The sequence below is a fragment of the Herpailurus yagouaroundi genome, unplaced genomic scaffold (genome assembly GCF_014898765.1).
Source record: "Herpailurus yagouaroundi ecotype Mexico unplaced genomic scaffold, PumYag 141, whole genome shotgun sequence".
Lineage (NCBI taxonomy): Eukaryota > Metazoa > Chordata > Mammalia > Carnivora > Felidae > Herpailurus > Herpailurus yagouaroundi.
This window is the reverse complement of record NW_024412396.1, coordinates 41,323,438-41,340,987: the sequence shown is the minus strand read 5'-3', so window position 1 is coordinate 41,340,987 and position 17,550 is coordinate 41,323,438. Positions and strand designations below refer to the sequence as shown.

General features: G+C 43.5%; 2 long non-coding RNA genes across 2 annotated transcripts in view; one reads left to right on the top strand and one right to left on the bottom strand.

Moving 5' to 3' along the window:
• LOC121031922 (uncharacterized) overlaps positions 1–9,441 on the bottom strand; it is a 17,665-nt gene extending 8,224 nt beyond the window's left edge. The window contains exons 1-2 of the long non-coding RNA XR_005790979.1: positions 8,853–9,441; positions 32–1,687 (exon numbers count right to left, since the gene is read on the bottom strand). This is a non-coding gene — a long non-coding RNA (uncharacterized LOC121031922). The remainder of the gene's footprint in view (positions 1–31; positions 1,688–8,852) is intronic.
• A 1,057-nt stretch (positions 9,442–10,498) lies between these two features.
• The window catches only part of LOC121031921 (uncharacterized), a 31,963-nt gene continuing 24,911 nt past the window's right edge, over positions 10,499–17,550 (top strand). The window contains exon 1 of the long non-coding RNA XR_005790978.1: positions 10,499–10,832. This is a non-coding gene — a long non-coding RNA (uncharacterized LOC121031921). The remainder of the gene's footprint in view (positions 10,833–17,550) is intronic.

Below are 17,550 nucleotides of genomic sequence, written 5' to 3'. Positions count from 1 at the left end.
CAGGAGTCCCATTCCTTCTCTGTGTTCTTACCTGCAAGTGGTGCTGCTGTCTCCTTAGCAAACCAGAGACCTGTCAGGTCAGGCTTCTTCCCCAAGAGCTCCATTTTTGTTCTCTTTTGGAGTCTCTTCAGCAAAGAGGATTCTTGCCTTGTTCCTTTGGAGGTTAAAACTCATGAGTATCTCTGGTGCAAAGTGCTGACGCCTGACCTAAGGCCTTCCCAGTATCCAGATGGGAAGTCATGCCTGAAGGAAGCAGCTGCCTCAGAGGAGGGCCATTAGATACAGAGGAATGCTGTCCAGGCTCTTGGAGAGCTCTCTTTCTCTTTTTCATTTCCTTCTTGTGTAGTTCATTGGAGGAGGGGCTCATGGGCCCCACCTTGCATAGCTAGCTGGTGGCTGGCAGGGCGTCTTCTGGATCACACAGAGGTCAGGAATTGGTGGGGATCACTTTTGAACTTCAGTGGGTTCCCTCCAGGGAAGTTATAAAAGCCCATCTCAGTGCTGCCAAGAGAGTTGCTGTTACAACAATAAGAAAGAGCAGCTGTTGCCTCTGGGACTGTTGTTCCAGAAACTCATAACAGCACGAGCCTTGATTTTAATATTCTTTTATAGAGGGGCTTGGAGAAGACATTTTGAGCTGGCAAATGTTTTTAATCATAACAGGGTATGTGTTCACCAAGGAGCCCTACTGAAACCAAGGGAAAAGCTGAGTATGACCCGAAGCCTTGCAATTTCTTTGTGATAAAAGACATTTGACAGAGAGAAGAGGGCAAAGTAGGGAAGGAGAAGTGATAGTTGTTGTCTTAGAAGGCAGAATAGAGTCCAAATAAGGTTATTTTTGTTTTTTTTTTTTTTAAGAGCGTACACTGAGGAGTAAGATTGTTTCTACTCAGATACAGGCAAATATTTTAAAACCTACATTCTCTGTAACCCATGGGTAAAACTTCAAGGAAATTATGGCTTATTCTCTGCATATGAGAGACTAACACAATTTCCCCTCTTGTGAGTGTTGATTTTTAAATTGTAACTGAAAAATTGTGGCGTCCGTGAAGTAATGCTGTTTTCAGGTCATGGATGATACTGATACAAATGGATGGTAAAGCCTGTGTGTGCAGCATGAATGAGGAATTCTTGCTCGTGTCCAAACATGTCTTGTCATGGTTTCTTCATTGATACCCAACTACTAGATAGGGGCCACCAAGTGGTTCAATGCATTTAAGAAAGTACCCAACTCTCTTGTTCTTTGATGAATTTGAAAAATCAACAGTTAGAGGAAGATCTGGGTAGGTCAGACCCATCCATCTACTGTAACATTAGCCAGTCCCCAAAGGAGAAGACTCTAAGAAACATCTTAAATAAATAGGCTGTCTTATAGAATGGAAGATGTAGGATATGATTTTTTTAATGTGGCCAGCTGGTGGCCCATGTGGGCCTCATGAAGTGACCACTAGGAGGACAACTTAGTCCAGCATGTGAGTCCTTAGCCTTGCAATTTGGGAACTCCCTTGCCTCCAAGGAGCACTCCAGTGCTAGCTCTGAAGTATGGAGGGCCACTTTCGAAATTCATGAGACACTGATTTAGAGACACAATATTGTAGGACTCCTACTAACTGGATACTCATGTCCACTTATCTGGATCGCCTCCTTCACAGTGTCTTCCCTGGAGATCCTAAGGTTCCTTGGAGAACTGAAATCAAAGAAAGGGTTTACCTAGTCTCACAGGACTGGCTCTTCCAGAACCTGAAGAATTGTCCCAATTTTTTCAGGAGAGGACACTTTTCCACCAACCAAAGCCATAAATTGGTCACTCTTGGTTAGACTTATTTTCCATTTTAGAAAATTATTTTCTTTGAGTACAGTTGACATGCTATGTGACATTAGTTTCAAGTGTACAACATATTGATTCAACAGCTCTATACATTATGCTATGCACACCACAAGTGTAGCTATCATCTATCACCATGTGACATTATTATAGTATTACTATATTACTATATTCCCTATATTGTGACTTGTATTCCTTTAGACTTATTTTTAAAACCCTGACCAGGACTTTTCTATTTGTCTCCTATCTCTAGATTCCAAGGAGAGTTTTCCATTGTATTTGTCATTAGCATGTTACAATTTTCAAAATTATACTTTATCTCAATAAGATAAGGTCCATTTGAGATTAGTAGTTTCCGGTGGCAATGCAGAAGTCTCCTGGGGCCCTTGACTGGTTTTGGGAGGCACTCCAGTCTTCTCTAAGATATGTTTGCTGAGCATCTCTGAGGTGGATGATTTACAGGGGATGAATAACTACAGGGGACTAATCCCATTCGTTGTATATTGATTTTTATCATTTCCAGTTTTCAAAGATGTCATTTTCTGACCTTGTTTCTAAATCCTAGGGCTAACTTCTGGAACTTTTCTGACTATTCAGAAGTATTACTTTTTTAGCATATTTCCTGGGTCATCAGGAACACAATTTGCTATAATTCTACTTAGCTGAGTTGCATATGTACAAAATCAATAAGAAATAAAACAATTCCATGACTTGCCCCTTTCAGCTTGAGGATTCTTCTTTCTCATTTAAAGTGGGGGCTGGGAGAATCTTGGGGATATCTCATAAATCAGTCTGTCCTCCAGATGTGCTCATGGCAAAGTGTCAGACCATCCCCACAGATTCAGGGGCCTGAGGCTATGGGACTGCCAGTATTTGGCCATCACCTGTGCACTTCTATTTGGAGACTCCACGGCCTCTCTGAAGAGCTCCTCTGCGTCTGTTCTAGGGACAGATAGTGGTCAACACCATCTGATAAAAGTGGACTAGGGGCTGATAAAATTGTTGTAAATGTCCCTGGAAACAGTAGGCTTTGTCATGTCACAATGGCTGTGCTGAGATGTACATGTGCAACCTACAGGTATGTGTGATGAGAAAAACACTGAGAGCCCAGGAAAGGAAACCTCAACCTTCTTCAGGCCCTCCCCTTAGTGAGGGTTGTGCCTGCCTCTGATATATTTGGGAAAATCTTTTAATTTCCTGGAGAAAGCCCAAGAACTTTGACCTTAAGGCCCCATGTAAGAATTTGATCCAGGATGTTGGAAAACCTTTAAAGAAAAGCTTTATTTTCAAAGCCCTTACTGACTTTCTGCATTATTAAAGGTTGAGATCAAAATTCACTTTGATCCTTTTGTTTAGGGAAAAATCATTCTGTGGGAACTTTACAAAGGAAAAACGTTATTTTTTTTAAACAGTTTTAGATTTACCCATCTCCTTCGACTTCTCTTGGCTGTGACAGTTTGTCAGCTTCTCCTCGTTTTTAAGGACCTTGGTCAGGCATTTTGGAGAATGCCCCTTTACTAGAATCTGTCTAATGATTTTTTTCATGACGAGGCTGGGGTTGTGAATTTTGAGGAGGAAGATCCCAGGAGCAAAGTGTCATCTTTATCACATGATACCAAGGTTACATACTATTAGCATGATTTATGACTGTTGATGTTGACCTTGACCACCAGACTGAGATGACCTTGTCAGTCTTCTCCACTGTGAAGCTATTCTTTTTCCCTCTTTCCCTGCTGTCCTCTTTGCGAGGAGGCCACTGTGCACAGCCACATTACAGGAGTGGGAAATTATGCCCTCCCTCTCTTAGGGCCAAGCATCTACAGAAATTATTTGGAATTCTTTTGCACGAGATTTATTTTGTCTCCTCTCCCTACCATTTATAATTTATTTATATTAGTGTAGGCTCATAGGTATCTATTTTATATTTGGATTATAGTCCAATACTACTTTATTTACGTTGTTGCTCACATTGTTCCAATGTTGGCCATAGGGAATTCTGTACTGCTTTGACATACACATCCATATGGGTTACTTCATGTTAATTTTTTTTAGTCCTTTTTTACTTTATGGCATTAGAAGATGCTCTAGGCTCATCTTGTATGTTTTACACCCTAGTCCTAGAATCAGCCATTTCTTTAAGGAGCCCTGGTTCCTTTTATTGGAGAATGGTATTAGAAATAAAGACGTGGGCATGAGGTATGCTCCTTGGTACTGGTATGTCATTTCTTCTAGGCCCTCTCAGCTGACAGAACAAAGAAATATGTGTGCATATATTAACCTGCGTGTGTACACATATCTATAAATATTCTATATGCCACCATCTGTGTCTATACTAAGCTAAACATGAGTTCATACTGCTGCCTCAAACTCTAATCCATTAACATATGGATTATTCCAGCTTCCTCCCCTTGCCTATTTGTAAATTTCAACTCCAACAGCGAGAAACCTGGTTCTGCAGGAAATTTTTTATGCAGATAAACAATGCTAACATTTGGGTGAAATTTTTCCAAACATCTCGGTATTCATCTCAGTTCATGTTCTTGCCTTTCTGCTAATATTTTTTTAAACATATATATATTTATTCAATTTTTTGATTTTCACGTGTATGGTCCTTACCTTACATGCTGCTTCATATTGTGCTTTTTCCTACTTAACTACATATCAGCTATAACTTTTCAGGTTAATAAAGTCTGATGCCCATCTGTGTTTTTAAAAATATGTATTTGATAAATTAACTAGCCCCCTATTCATGAATGCTTTGGTTGTTCCCAGTTTTGTCACTATTAAAAATAATGCCATAGTGAAAAATCATTTTGCACATGTTCTCTATAGAACATATTCCTAGGAATATGTAGAATATATAGAATATATAGAAAATATTCCTAGGAATAGAATTTATTCTAAGATGGGAGTCTTTGAATTTTTCAGAGCACTTCCAGGAACATTTTATTTAGACTGAACTTCTAGGAGTCAGCCCCAATCTGATGGTTGATTTGGGGGCGTGGCAAGCACAAAGGGGCTGCTTGGTGGGAGTCATGTCTATTTTCACCTCCATAGCAGAACCGATGCCTTCTCTCCTGCTGGCTGCCTTAGACATCACTGCTCTTCAGTCAGCACCTGGCTGGCTGACACCCTAAAGTAAGGGTGTGGGGCTTGAACTTGATTGTTCTCCAGCTTAGTCTGACCCTACCCAGGGGCCAACTGCTGAAATCTGTGACCCTCAGTCTCCTCTCTCCCCTATGCTCCTATACTCGAACATTTCTATAGATTCCACCCTGTCCTAATTGACCGTGAAAGCTCTGAGTGCGTCAGCCCCTGCTTGATTCCCAGAGCACCATTATCACATATCTTTAAGTATCTGGGGTGGGTGAGTCAATTTGCAGATCAAGCAAAAAAGAACAGAAATTAGATTAAATCTTCCCTCAAAACTTGGAACTAAACCCAGGGCAAGACCTACTCGAAGGTGCCAGGGAAAGGCTCTGTCTGACATCCTAGTGTGCCGATGCTACAAATCTCTGCCTTGGTGTCAGATGTTAAGCTGCTTGCTGAAAAGTGCATAGAGACCTTTCATAGAGATGTTTTCATTAAAGAATTTCTTAAGGATTAGAAGTCTTCAATGAAATGTCAAAATGACAGGTACTGGGGCCTGGGACCCCTCCTGAACTCATACCATGTGGGTGGACATTTATTTCCCTTGTGCATTTGTTGTGAGGATTAGAAAAGATAATTTGGTGCATTTGGCATGTAATAGATATTCAGTAAATAGTTACAGCTTAAAAATAGCTAATATTTATCGAGGGCTTATTATGCACCAGACACTATTCTAAGTATTTTACATGTGCTAACTGATTTTATCCCCATGAAATACTGTGAGTTGGGTGGGATTCCCCCCCCCCAAATTTTATAGATGAGGAAAGTGAGGAAGGAAAATATAAAGCAATTGGCCCAAGGTCACACAGACAGTAAAGGAAATGGCCAAGATTCAAGGTTAGCCACCATCCCCAGAGTTTGTATCTCCTTTCCAGCCCACTGGCTCTCAGCAAACAGTGTTCCCTGGTGGAATGGACACTGCCTTTGGAATATGGGGCAGACACTGCTAGACATCCCCTCAATATTCATTTTTCCCTACTTCCTTACTCACTGAACCCAAATATTTTTGCAGTGTGGTATAACATGCCCAATTAAAACTACCTACAGGGGTACCTGGGTGACTCAGTTGGTTAAGCCTTGGACTTTTAATTTCAGGCCAGGTCATGATCTTGCGCAAGTTCTTTCCTGAGTTCGGGCCCCGTTTCAGGCTCTGCACTGCCAGTGTGGAGCCTGCTTGGGATACTCTCTCTCTCTCTCTCTCTCTCTCTCTCTCTCTCTCTGCCTCTCCCCTGATAGTGCGTTCTCTCTCTCCCTCTCTCTCTCTCAAAAATAAATAAATAAACCTAAAAAATAAAAATAAACATAAGCACCTCCACAGACTTTCTTGTAGGTAGAGTGGTCGTGTGACCCAGTCTGACCAATGAGACGTAAGCCAAAGGGACAGACTCAGCTGGCCCTCACCTTTCCATCTTGTCCCCTCCCTGCTTTTACTGCCCAATTACAGTTGTGACGCCTAGAAGTTCAATAGCCTTCTTGTGAGCAAAGGGATGAAAGCCATATGGCAGTATAAAGAAGCAGAAAGACAGAGGGAGCTTGGGATGTCAATAGCATTGCAAAACCACTCAGAAGTCCTGGAGGGCTTACTTCTGACCCTTCTGGGAAAGAGAATAATTGTCCCCCTTTTAGTGAAGCTACTCTAAGTCTGGTTTCTTTCTCTTACCTGGAGCCCACAGCAATCATAACTGATATAAAACCCCAGCTGTACTAATAGGTCTGTCAGGTGAGGGAGGTGTGTATGCATGTCTGTGTTTGACCTCATTAAGCTCTGAGCCTCAGTTTATTTATTTACTCTTATGTCTCATGTTGTATCTCACAATATCTGGAAAGGCAGGTGCACAGCCATTAACAGCATCAAAGAAAGGAAGAGAAAGCGAGGAGAGGAGGAGAGAGGGAACGAGGGAAGAAAAGAGGAAGAGAAGGAGCAGGGGGAGGACAGTGGGAAGGAGGGATGAAGGGAGGAGAGCAACAGGAAAGAAATTTCTCCCAGCTGGTCATGAATACCCATAGCGCAGAGTGTGGTGCAAAATAGGACTTGCTTCATTTCCCATCAGGCCACACAGAGTCAGCCTCAATGGATGCCTAGTAGTTTTGTGTTTCTGGGGCCTTGTCTTTACTCCCTCTTTTCTTTTTTTTTTTTTTTTAACTTTTTTTTCAACGTTTTTATTTATTTATGGGACAGACAGAGACAGAGCATGAACGGGGGAGGGGCAGAGAGAGAGGGAGACACAGAATCGGAAACAGGCTCCAGGCTCCGAGCCATCAGCCCAGAGCCTGACGCGGGGCTCGAACTCACGGACCATGAGATCGTGACCTGGCTGAAGTCGGACACTCAACCGACTGCGCCACCAAGGCGCCCCTACTCCCTCTTTTCTAGCCCTCTCCCTGTCTCTGTTTTATCTTAATGGTGCTTCCTGTGGTCAAGCCAAGGAGGCCTTCGATGCTATCTTACAAGGGTAAAAGGGGTATCCCCTACAGTTTTCTAGGTGGGGTCAGCTTGGTGGGTTCTGAGACTTAATAAAATCGACAGTGGCAAAAGCATGGATACAGGAACTAGACAATATGGATTGTTGTCCCATTCTATCACTTACCAGCTGTGTGACCCTGAAGAAGTTACTTAGCCTTTCTGTGCCTTAGATTACTTATCTCTCAAATGAAGATAATAACAAGACCTATTTCATTTAGTTTTTGTGAGTTTATATGTAAAACATGCAGGATAGTTGTTCTCAACTGGGGACAACTTTCCCTCCACCTTCACTTTCAAAGGGCATTTGGCAATGTCTGGAGACATTTTTGGTGGTCATAACTGGAGGAAGAGTTGCATTTACCTAGTGGATAGAGGCCAGGGATGCTGCAGAACATCCTACAATGCACAGGACAACCCCCCACACAAAGAATTATCCAGCCCAAATGTCAGTAGTGACATGGTTGAGAACTCCTCAAAACAATGCCTTGCTCATGACAAGTGCTATATAAGTTATTGTGACTTGATGTTTTATGCTAAAGATTCCTTTTCCGCTCAGAGTGAAGATAGAAGAGAATAAAAGGGGAAAAGGGGACCATTATCTCTGTTCTTCCACATATATGAGGGGAATAAGGATGAGAACTTCTAAAGAGGTTCCCGAAACTCAAAATGGTGTCTTTAAAATATCTCATGCAGTGCCTGGCATGTAGTAGGTGGTCAATAAACAAAGAGACTTCAGGACTATCCCACCTTCATCACTGATTGTAGGGAGGGTTGTTAATCTTTCTGTGAGCTGTAATGGCTTTGTATTTTCCTGAAGCCTTTTGATACCAAATAAGAGGTGTGTGTGGTTGGGAGCATGGAGTTAAGCACTGACAGGGAGTAAGTCCTTCTCCACAGACAATGCTGCCATTCAAGGAAGGGGAGTCACAGGCTTGGTCTTGGGTGGATTGTGGGGGTGGGGGTGGATGTTAGGACTGAATCATGCCAAGCCATTCAGAGCAGAGGTCAGCAAACTGTTTCTGTAAAAGGCCACATAGTAAATAATTTAATCTTCATGGGCCAAGAAGCAAAATCAAGAATATTATGTAGGTAATCATAGAACAAGAGGAAAAACAAATTGCCATAAACTTTTAAGAAAATTAAAAATCTTATTTACATAATCAAATTTGAATTTGATATAATTTTCACATCATGAAATACTATTCTTTTGATTTTTTTTTTTTACACTTAAGAATATGAAATCCAATCTGTACTCCCAGGCCATACAAAAACAGGAGGTGAGCTAGATTTGGCCTGTGGGCCATAGTTTGCCAAACCACTCAGCCTGTGGCTATTCTCATGCTGAACCCCTTGTCTGGTTCTCTGTCACCAGTTCTGGTCATTCTCTGTCCAGTCCCCCAGGAGCAAACTTACCACAAAAGTGCCTTTGATTGCCCAGGGCTCTGGATTGGGCATACATGGGAGAAGTGTCTGTCCCTGCCCTGGCATTGCTCACCACTGTGGGGAGACAGCCACAAATCAGGACAGTAAGAGAAAGGCCATTGTTGCACAGTGTCACAAGGCAGAGGGTGCGGGGGTCGGAGCCCCCCAAGCCATCAGAGAGCATAGACATGTGTATGTGGGGGAGTGTCATAGAAGCCATGTGCTTGAGCTGAGACCTGAGTTTTCTAGGGGGGGAGGGGTGTAAGTTTCAGGGAGCAAATGGTGTAAATGATGGCGGGGGCATCCTGTGTTCAGGGATCTAGAGAGAAGTGTTGTTTTCAACCACTGGGATGCAATTTGAGGAGGGACAGTGTCTCACTAGAGGTGAAACCAGCAGGCAGGGGCAGTGTGAAGTCCTGTGGCTCAGCCTCTCAGACCTGCCAGGACCCTGCCTCGTTCTCATCTGTCGCCCAAGGGCCTGGCCCTGCTCCTCATGCCCATGCCTTGAGGCTGTGCCAAGACGCCTGCCTAGACCTCAGTGAATCGCCTCCCACTGGACGGGGCAGATGCTGCTCTTTGCCTGCCCGGCAGCCTGCCACTCTGTGCCCTGCTGCTGGTCCACCTGCCCTGCCCCAGGGGGTTCCCAGTCTTCTGGCTTCTGCAGAAAGCAGCACTAATTTCTGGCTAATAAAATGGTTCCCCGGAATCTGGCCTGTTTCCGCTCCTTCGACTTCCCAATGAGATCTGGACTCCCCTTTTCTTTCCTCATCTGATTTGCAAGCGGGGGCCCTGGGGGCACCATGCTTGCACGTTCATACCTAACAGATCTAGGGGACGGGGCATAAGGTGTCCTTGCAATTCTGAGCTGTTCAGAAGCCCTGCTTCAGGGGCAGCTGCAGGGAGAGTGTCTCTCAGGATGTGTGATGAGGTGTTGGCTATCAGCTCAGGTTCGGCTGGAGGCCATTTCCCCATTTCAGATGTTAGATTTGGACTCCGTCGCTATCCAATTGGTTGTATTTTTGGAAGGTCTATAAGGAAGATACCAATATGAGGAGTTAAGACCCCTGGACTTCTGGCTTAGATAGCTAAGATTTCAGAAAGTGAGTGAATTGGAACCCTTAGACATTGCTGGTGGGACTGTAAAATTTAGTGCAGTTGCTGAGGAAAGCATATTGGCAGTTCCTCAAAAAATGTTAAACATTTGATGAAGCAATTTCACTCCCAGCTATATACCCAAGAGAAGCGAAACCATATGTTCACACAAAGACTTGTACACAAATTTCATAGCAGCCAAATATTCGTAATTGCTAAAAAGTGGTAGCGACCTAACGTCCATTGACTGATGAATGGATAAACAAATCGGATCGTCGTACAAAAGGATATCATTCAGCCATAAAGCTAGAAGGAGGTGCTAATGCACGCTTTAAGATGGATGGCCAGCAAAGCACCACGCAAAGTGAATGAAGTCAGACACAAAAGACCACATATTATGTTACTTCATTTCTATGAAATGGTCAGAACAGGTAAATCTACAGATGGTAAGTAGGCTAGCGGCCGCCAAGGGTTGGGACGGGATGAATGGGGAGTGATGACGTAATGGGTAGGGGTTTCCTTGGGGGTAATGGACACATCTTGGAAGTGGACGGTGGTGATGGTTACACAACATTGCGAATGTCATGAAAGTCACTAAATTATATACTTTAAAAATGGTTAAAATGGTAATTTTTATGTTGTGAATTTTATCTCAAAAGAAAAGTGAGCGAAGTCATCTTTCAGCCTCCTGTGTATACGGAGTGGTGAAACAGTGGTGTTTCAGATGTCCTTCTGTCCTGGTTCTTACAGATTCTGAGGTTGGACGGGCCTGAATCCACTTTAGAATGCTCCTGCAGAATAGGACAAAATGCAAGATCGGCGTCTCTCTAATCCCAGGAGCAGGCAACGATTTCTCTCCTGTGACACCATGGGGACAAGGTATTGGTATTTTTATGTTTCATCTGTTATTCTGATGGACTTTGGTGTCTGCACTCAATTTTCCCACTTGCCCTAGAGGCCCAGGACTTGTCCAGGCAAGATTCTAGGCCCACTGTGTGCCCTGAGTTGTCCCTGGTCTCTCTCCACGGTGTGTCTGCCCGAGAAGGAGCAATTCACAGGCTCACACCTTCCATGGACCCCTGTTCAGACTTTTGTGTCAGGTTCTGTCCTGGGCCTGAGGATCTAAAATGAACAAGATGGAGTTCCTGCTCTCAGGGAACCAGTCGGGGAGGCAGAAAGGTGCCTGAGAACCACTGGTGTGATAGAGGACATGCGTGAGGTGATAGGGGGAAGGGTCCACGGGGAGACACCTGCACGGAATCTGGAGAGACAGGCAAGAATTCGTCAGGAAGACAAGGCAAAGAGCCATGATGTGTGAAAGGGCCTGGAACACTGAGGGAAAGAGTTGAGAATGGAGTTGGGGGTGGGTAAGTAGACAAGCAGATAAAGTTGGACCACTAGATAGGGGCAAAGCCTGCAATGCCTCGTACACGAGCCTGAGTTTAGAATTTATCCTGATAGCAAAGGAAAACCACTCAAGGAATTTAGGAAGGGAAGTTCCATCATTTGATTTGCATTTCAGGGGGTAGGTCATCTTGGGAGAAAAATACAGGCTAGATCAGAGAAAGAGTGGCATGGGGGTTGGCAGGAGGCTGCCTCAGAGTCCATGCGAGATGATGGAGCCAGACAGAGGCCATGTGCATGAAGGAGACAGAGACAGAACTAGCTGGGCTGAGATGCTGATTAGCTGGTGGTGGTTCAGGAAGGCAGGAGGAATAGGGAGAGAACAGTTCTGGGAGACCCCTGGACTTCTGGCTTGGGTAGGAGTCATCATGTGACAAGAGACCCAAAGGAGGAGCAGATTTGGAAGACAGATGACAGGATGAGTGTGGGGGCAGGGTGAGCCTAAGTGCCTGAGGCACATCCAAGTAGAAAGGTCCAGCAGACCAGTGGGTAGAGAGTTGGCACCTAGGTTGGAAGGCTGGGTGACTTACGCCTGTGTTTCCCTGTGTGCATGTTCCATTCCTCCCCAGGAGTTCAGTTTTGGGAACTGTGACCTGGAAGCTGCTGGTGTCTGCTCCTGTCAAGGTTATTCTGGTTTAAACTCTCTCGTCCTGTTGGCATGTGATTTCATGCTTTTCACTTCTCCCTTTAAATGGAAATGCAGAAAGAAAATGATCTTCGCCCTCCACTGGGGATTGAGATTTTTTTTCCCCCTCTCTCAGCTCTGACACCTGCTACTGTTTCACTCGCTATTAAAGGTCTGTGTGACCGGGTGGCTTGCCTCAGGCAGTGCTAAATGGGTGTGTGGGAGGGCCCGGAGAAGAGTCAGGAAAGAGGTATTAGAAAGTGACTCACAAAGATGGGCAAGCTGGGGCTTGGGAGCCAGGGTGAGGGTTTCCCAGGAAGGACCCATGGTATGTGCCCAAGAATAAAGCTGCCACCCCATCTCTGGTACCTAAGGCTCTGCAGCCCTTTCTAGGGCTCCTTCCTACCACTCACCTCCTCTCATCTGCCTTCTGGCCACGCTGTATTCTGCCTTGTCTAAGGTCACACAGCTCATACACAGTGGAACCAGAATACAAAGTTGGGTCACAGATGTCAGTGTGCCCTTTATCCCTCCACTCCAATGCCTCTGTCACCATGACAAATGATTCCATCAGGGGGAGAATAAAGGGCAAGCTACCTGCCAACCCAACCCAGCCCAACCCTCCTTGGCTCTAACCATGAATGACCTGGTTGGGGGGGGGGGGATTCCACCTGTAAGACCAGCCATCGAGAGAGAGAGAGAGAACAGGCTGGGGTGTTCTGTGCAGCCCCTTGTTCTGCTTCCTGTGGGAGCCTGCCACCACCTTGGTTTCCTCTTCCTCTTCAGCCCTGCTCAGGCTGTAGAGCAAGGTGGGAGCCACCTTCTAGTCCAGCTTGTTTGCCAATCTATTCTCTTGCAAACAAATCCTGCCTTGTGGTATTGTTGCTGTAATGGGAAAGAGGTTCATCTATTACCAATTCTGCACTGTGGGCAGACTTTTAAGGGATCTGTTTTCAGTTCCATATTAATCTGCTTTCTGCTATAGCTCCAAATATCTTCTGCTCATAAATGTGGGGTCATTTTACTTATGGGCTCAGAGTGGACAGGGGATAATATTTCTCTTCTTACATTTTCAAATGAGGCAAGGTTAAAGGAACTTGTCCTACCTCAAGACAATACCTGAAAGGATTTGGGCAAGATAAAAACCCAAATCCTTTACCTATGAAAAGTCTTTGCACAACAGAGCTGATAAGAAGCATATGTACTGTGTGTGTGTGTGTGTGTGTGTGTGTGTGTGCGCGCGCATGCACGTGCACACATGCAAGCATGCACATTAAAGCTGTTGAGATCTCAAACTACCCTTCTTGGCCAGCAGTACTTCCTTACTGGAAAGAAGAGGAGTCTTAGTGATGTTCAAGGCTTCCTTTTTATCTGGGAACACTGTGGGTCTTCAAAGGACTAAATCAAAGAGTCGGAGATCCTTCCTCATGTTCTTCAGGCTGACCGAGGGCACATTTTTCAAGATCTTCTTCCTGTTTCTCCCAGAGAGCTCTAAGCTGAGACCCTGCTGGTTAGAAATCCCGCATCACAAGGTTTTGCTGGAGTTTAATCTCCCTAATCCATATGATGTCAAGGCACTATGTCATGTTTAACAAATGAAAACCACACATCTTGGCCTCGGTGGGCAGACCAGTCAGAGGTAAGCTGTCGGAGGCCAGGAGTGTAATCTTGGAATGGAATTCTGCAGCCACCCACCCCACCCTGCATCTGCTGCCCCAACCATTTTCCCTCTTATGCCAGTCCCTGCTGAGTTTAAGGAGCAGGAAGGAGTTCTAACCCAGAAAGGAAGATTTAAATGTCCTTAATTCTCTGCCCTGAAACATCGTTCATTAAAACCCTAATGCTTCAATCTTTTTTTAGATTGCATTTCTTGATTTATCTCCCCTCTCCTCAAATGGGAACCTAGCGACTTGCAATTACCATTATCTGAGAGGAGATGTGCTTGCGTACATAGCCAGGGGCTTAGATGTGCTTATTATTTGCAGAGTGTGTTTTGTGCTTTCCCAGGTTTTTCCTTGCTTACGTGATGCTACTTAAAATCTACTGTGTAATCTTCACACTCTGGGTCTCATTTACTTTCAGGCTTCTGGGCCTTCAGATCTGTGTGTGGCCTGCCCATCTATGTATTATTCATAGACACACCTGTTCTCAAGTAAGAATCCAAATAGAGATTAATTTATTTATTTTTTTTAAATCGGAAGAGAAGGAATCACAGCTCTGGTTGTAAACCCACTGCCCCCTCCACTCAGAAGTTATTCCCAAAACATCTCTCAAAAGCCCTTCTCTCCACAGCAAAAGCCTGCCTCCTCTCCAAAGGAGATCTCCAGCAGGGTGCCTGCTGTGGGGACCTCTGGCCAGAGGCACGCCTCTGTAACCTTGGATGTTGTTCAGTTGTGTTCTTTGCATGACAGGAATGGTTCAGCTGTGAGAGCAGGTCTGGAAGCACTGGAAAACCTTTAATTTTGATATAAAAAATTTTCCAGAATTTAGAGGAGGGAGCACATTGTATCCTAGGAGAATCTTGCAAGGCTTACGTTATTGTCAGACTTCAACCTCTGCTAATATTGATTAGTTTTGTTCCTAAAATTAACTTAAAACATATTTGACGTAGTCTTGCAATTGAGGATTACTCCTAATCTCTTAGTAATTCCTTTAGTATGTAGTTGTCTTTGAGCTTCTTCGTTGCACTGGCTTGAATAACACCTCATGCTATGGTAGATTTTTCTCCCAGAATGAACCAGCTGTCATTTTGTCACGAAGCAATGCAGCAGGTGGCCATGACCTAAGTGGCAGAGAAACCCAGGAAAACTCCTGACAGGAAGTTGATATTCTGAATTTAACAAAACTACAAAGATGTTTGTGACTTTGTAACACAGTTTACATTATTGAAAGTATAGCCCCTGGGGTTAGGACAGACTCTACCACATATTGGTCAGCAGACCTGGGACAGGCTATTTAACATCTCTAAAGGTACATAACCTCAGCTGGAGTAAGACAGAGAGACAGAGAGAGGGAGAAGATAAAGGATTAAATAAGATGTTACATTTTAGTAAGTGATAGAGATTGCATTATTACAGTTGAGTTTTTAAACCGAGATTTAAAAGCATGACACTGAATGGGAGAAGCTGACATGTGGCTAGAGCATAGGATGGTTTGTGGTGAGGATAGCCATCTCCATGACAACCACAGTGCCTTCCACTTAGCAGGTTTCCTGGCAAATCACCCAAGGCACCATTTTGCTTATAGCTCAGATTCCCTGGCTCTTCCAGGAGTTTTATGAATAAAGATTGAGAAAGGTTTTCTTCTTTTTAGTATAAGAATAGATTTCATTAATTTTAATTATACAAGTATTACAGAAATATATTCTCTTTTTAAAAACCTTAAACTTTACAGGTAAGGCTGATGTCTTCTTTGAACACCATGTCTAGCCCTCACCTCCACCCCAGGAAAGACTCACGCCATCAGTTTGATGTGTCATCTTCTATACACTTACCATGCATCAAACCACCTGTGGTATCTATACCCATAGAAAAAATATAATATCATTTAATGTGCATGAGTGTGTTTATATATGTTATCATATTAAGTGTCATATTACAGCTTGATTTTTATTCATACCACAATAGGTCTTGAAGATCCTTCCATGTCAGTACATATAGTACATTTTTTAAAAACTGCTATACAGGTGTGTGCGTGTGTGTGGTATGAATAAACTACACTTTATTTAGCCAATCCCATTTTGATGGTCATTTTGGACCATGGACTTGTTGCTATTGCAAACAAAGTTGCCACAAAATTCTTGGACCTGCGTTCTGAGTACGTGGATAATTGTTTTTCTGGGGGAGATATGGAGTAGCTGAATCACTGACTCATAGCGTATGAACATTTTTAACTTTAAAAAAATGTTTATTTATTTTTGAGAGAGACAGAGAGAGAGTGCGAGTGCGGGAGGGACAGAGAGAGAGGGACACAGAGGGTCTGAAGTGATCTCTGCGCTGACAGCAGAGAGCCAGATGCTGGGCTGGAACTCACGAACCCGTGAGATCATGACATGAGCTGAAGTTGGACACTTAACTGACTGAGCCACCCAGGCACCTTGAACGTTTTTCACTTTAATAGATACTGCCAAATTACTCTGCAAAATGATCATACCAGCTTACAATCCCACTGATACAGCATGGAACATTTTTTTTTCCTTTTTAACTTTTTCCAATTTAGTAGGTAAAAAAAAAAAAATTCCCTCATGTTTGAATTTCCATTTTTCTAATTTACCAATGTGGAGCATTTTGGTCACACATTTTGGAGCCATTCATATTTCCTTTTTATTTATATTTTACTTTTTTATTTCATAAATTTTACACTTATATTTTGCATTTATATTTCTGTGAATTAGAATTTTATATCTTTAGAATATTTTTATTGGATTATTTTGTTTTTACTTGATCTGTAGATGTTCTTTATATACTCTGGATACTGATCCTTTGCTGTAAGTATTTTCTCCTTTTTTTCTTTAATTTTGTTTATGGCGTCTTCTGTCATACAGAAGTTCTTATTTTTGAGGTAGTCAAATTTTTCAGTCTTTCATGTGTTTTTGTACCTTGTTTCCTTTTCTATACCAAGTCATGAAAAACATCTTCCTGCATCATATTAAAATATTTCTTTGCATCTAGGTTCTTCATGAGAAGAATATTCTAGGTATGTAAGGCATTACCTACATAGCAGGTGTAGCTGCCCAACCCAGGTGGGAGGTTTAGACCCTGACATCACAGAACTGTCACACAATCCTCACTGAAGACTTGAGCAATCCCAACAATTTCCAGCAGAGGACAGTGTCTGAGCGAGTGTGCCTCCCTATCTTGGGACCCTCAGGGGTTCCCTGACTCACCAAAGGGAACATTTTAACTGCTCTAAAATTAGCAAGTGCCAGTGAAGAGAAAATATGTCTAGTCAGGAAAAAGATGAGGAGCAAAGTCTGTTGCAAGTGTGCTACATGGTGGGAAATAAAACAGGGCCCAGGGGAAAGTGTCCTGGTATAGTCTGTGTGTTATGACTGCATTTGGGAAAGAACTGATCAAAGTTAGCCAGGATCACAGAAGGTTTTCTCCAAGGGCAGCTTTGATGTCTGCTTATGTCTGGTCCACACACTTGAGATGAAATCTCAAGCTCTACAGAGGAAATGTGATTTACTGGACAAACAGCAAGCAGGATGGAAACATGCAATCCCCAAACTTATCCTTTTGATTCCATCAATAATGCAAGCCCTGTCTTCTTCAGAGGGGAAACTGAGGAAACAACAGGCAGTGCTATTCAGTACAGTTCCCACCCCACGTCACCCCAGGCACATCCTGGGCTAGCAGGTGTTTTCTGTTGTTTCTTGGCTTAATACCATCCAAGGTGGGATTAACTATATCATCATGAACCCAGAAGAGATTTGGTGGTGAAATTCATAGATTTTGATAAATATATTGAACCACACAAATTTGCAAATCTGACTCAGCCTCTCAGCTCACGTGCTGGGCTGTCTCTGTTGTCCCTGCTCATCCATTCTCCACCTTTCTGGCCCTGCCT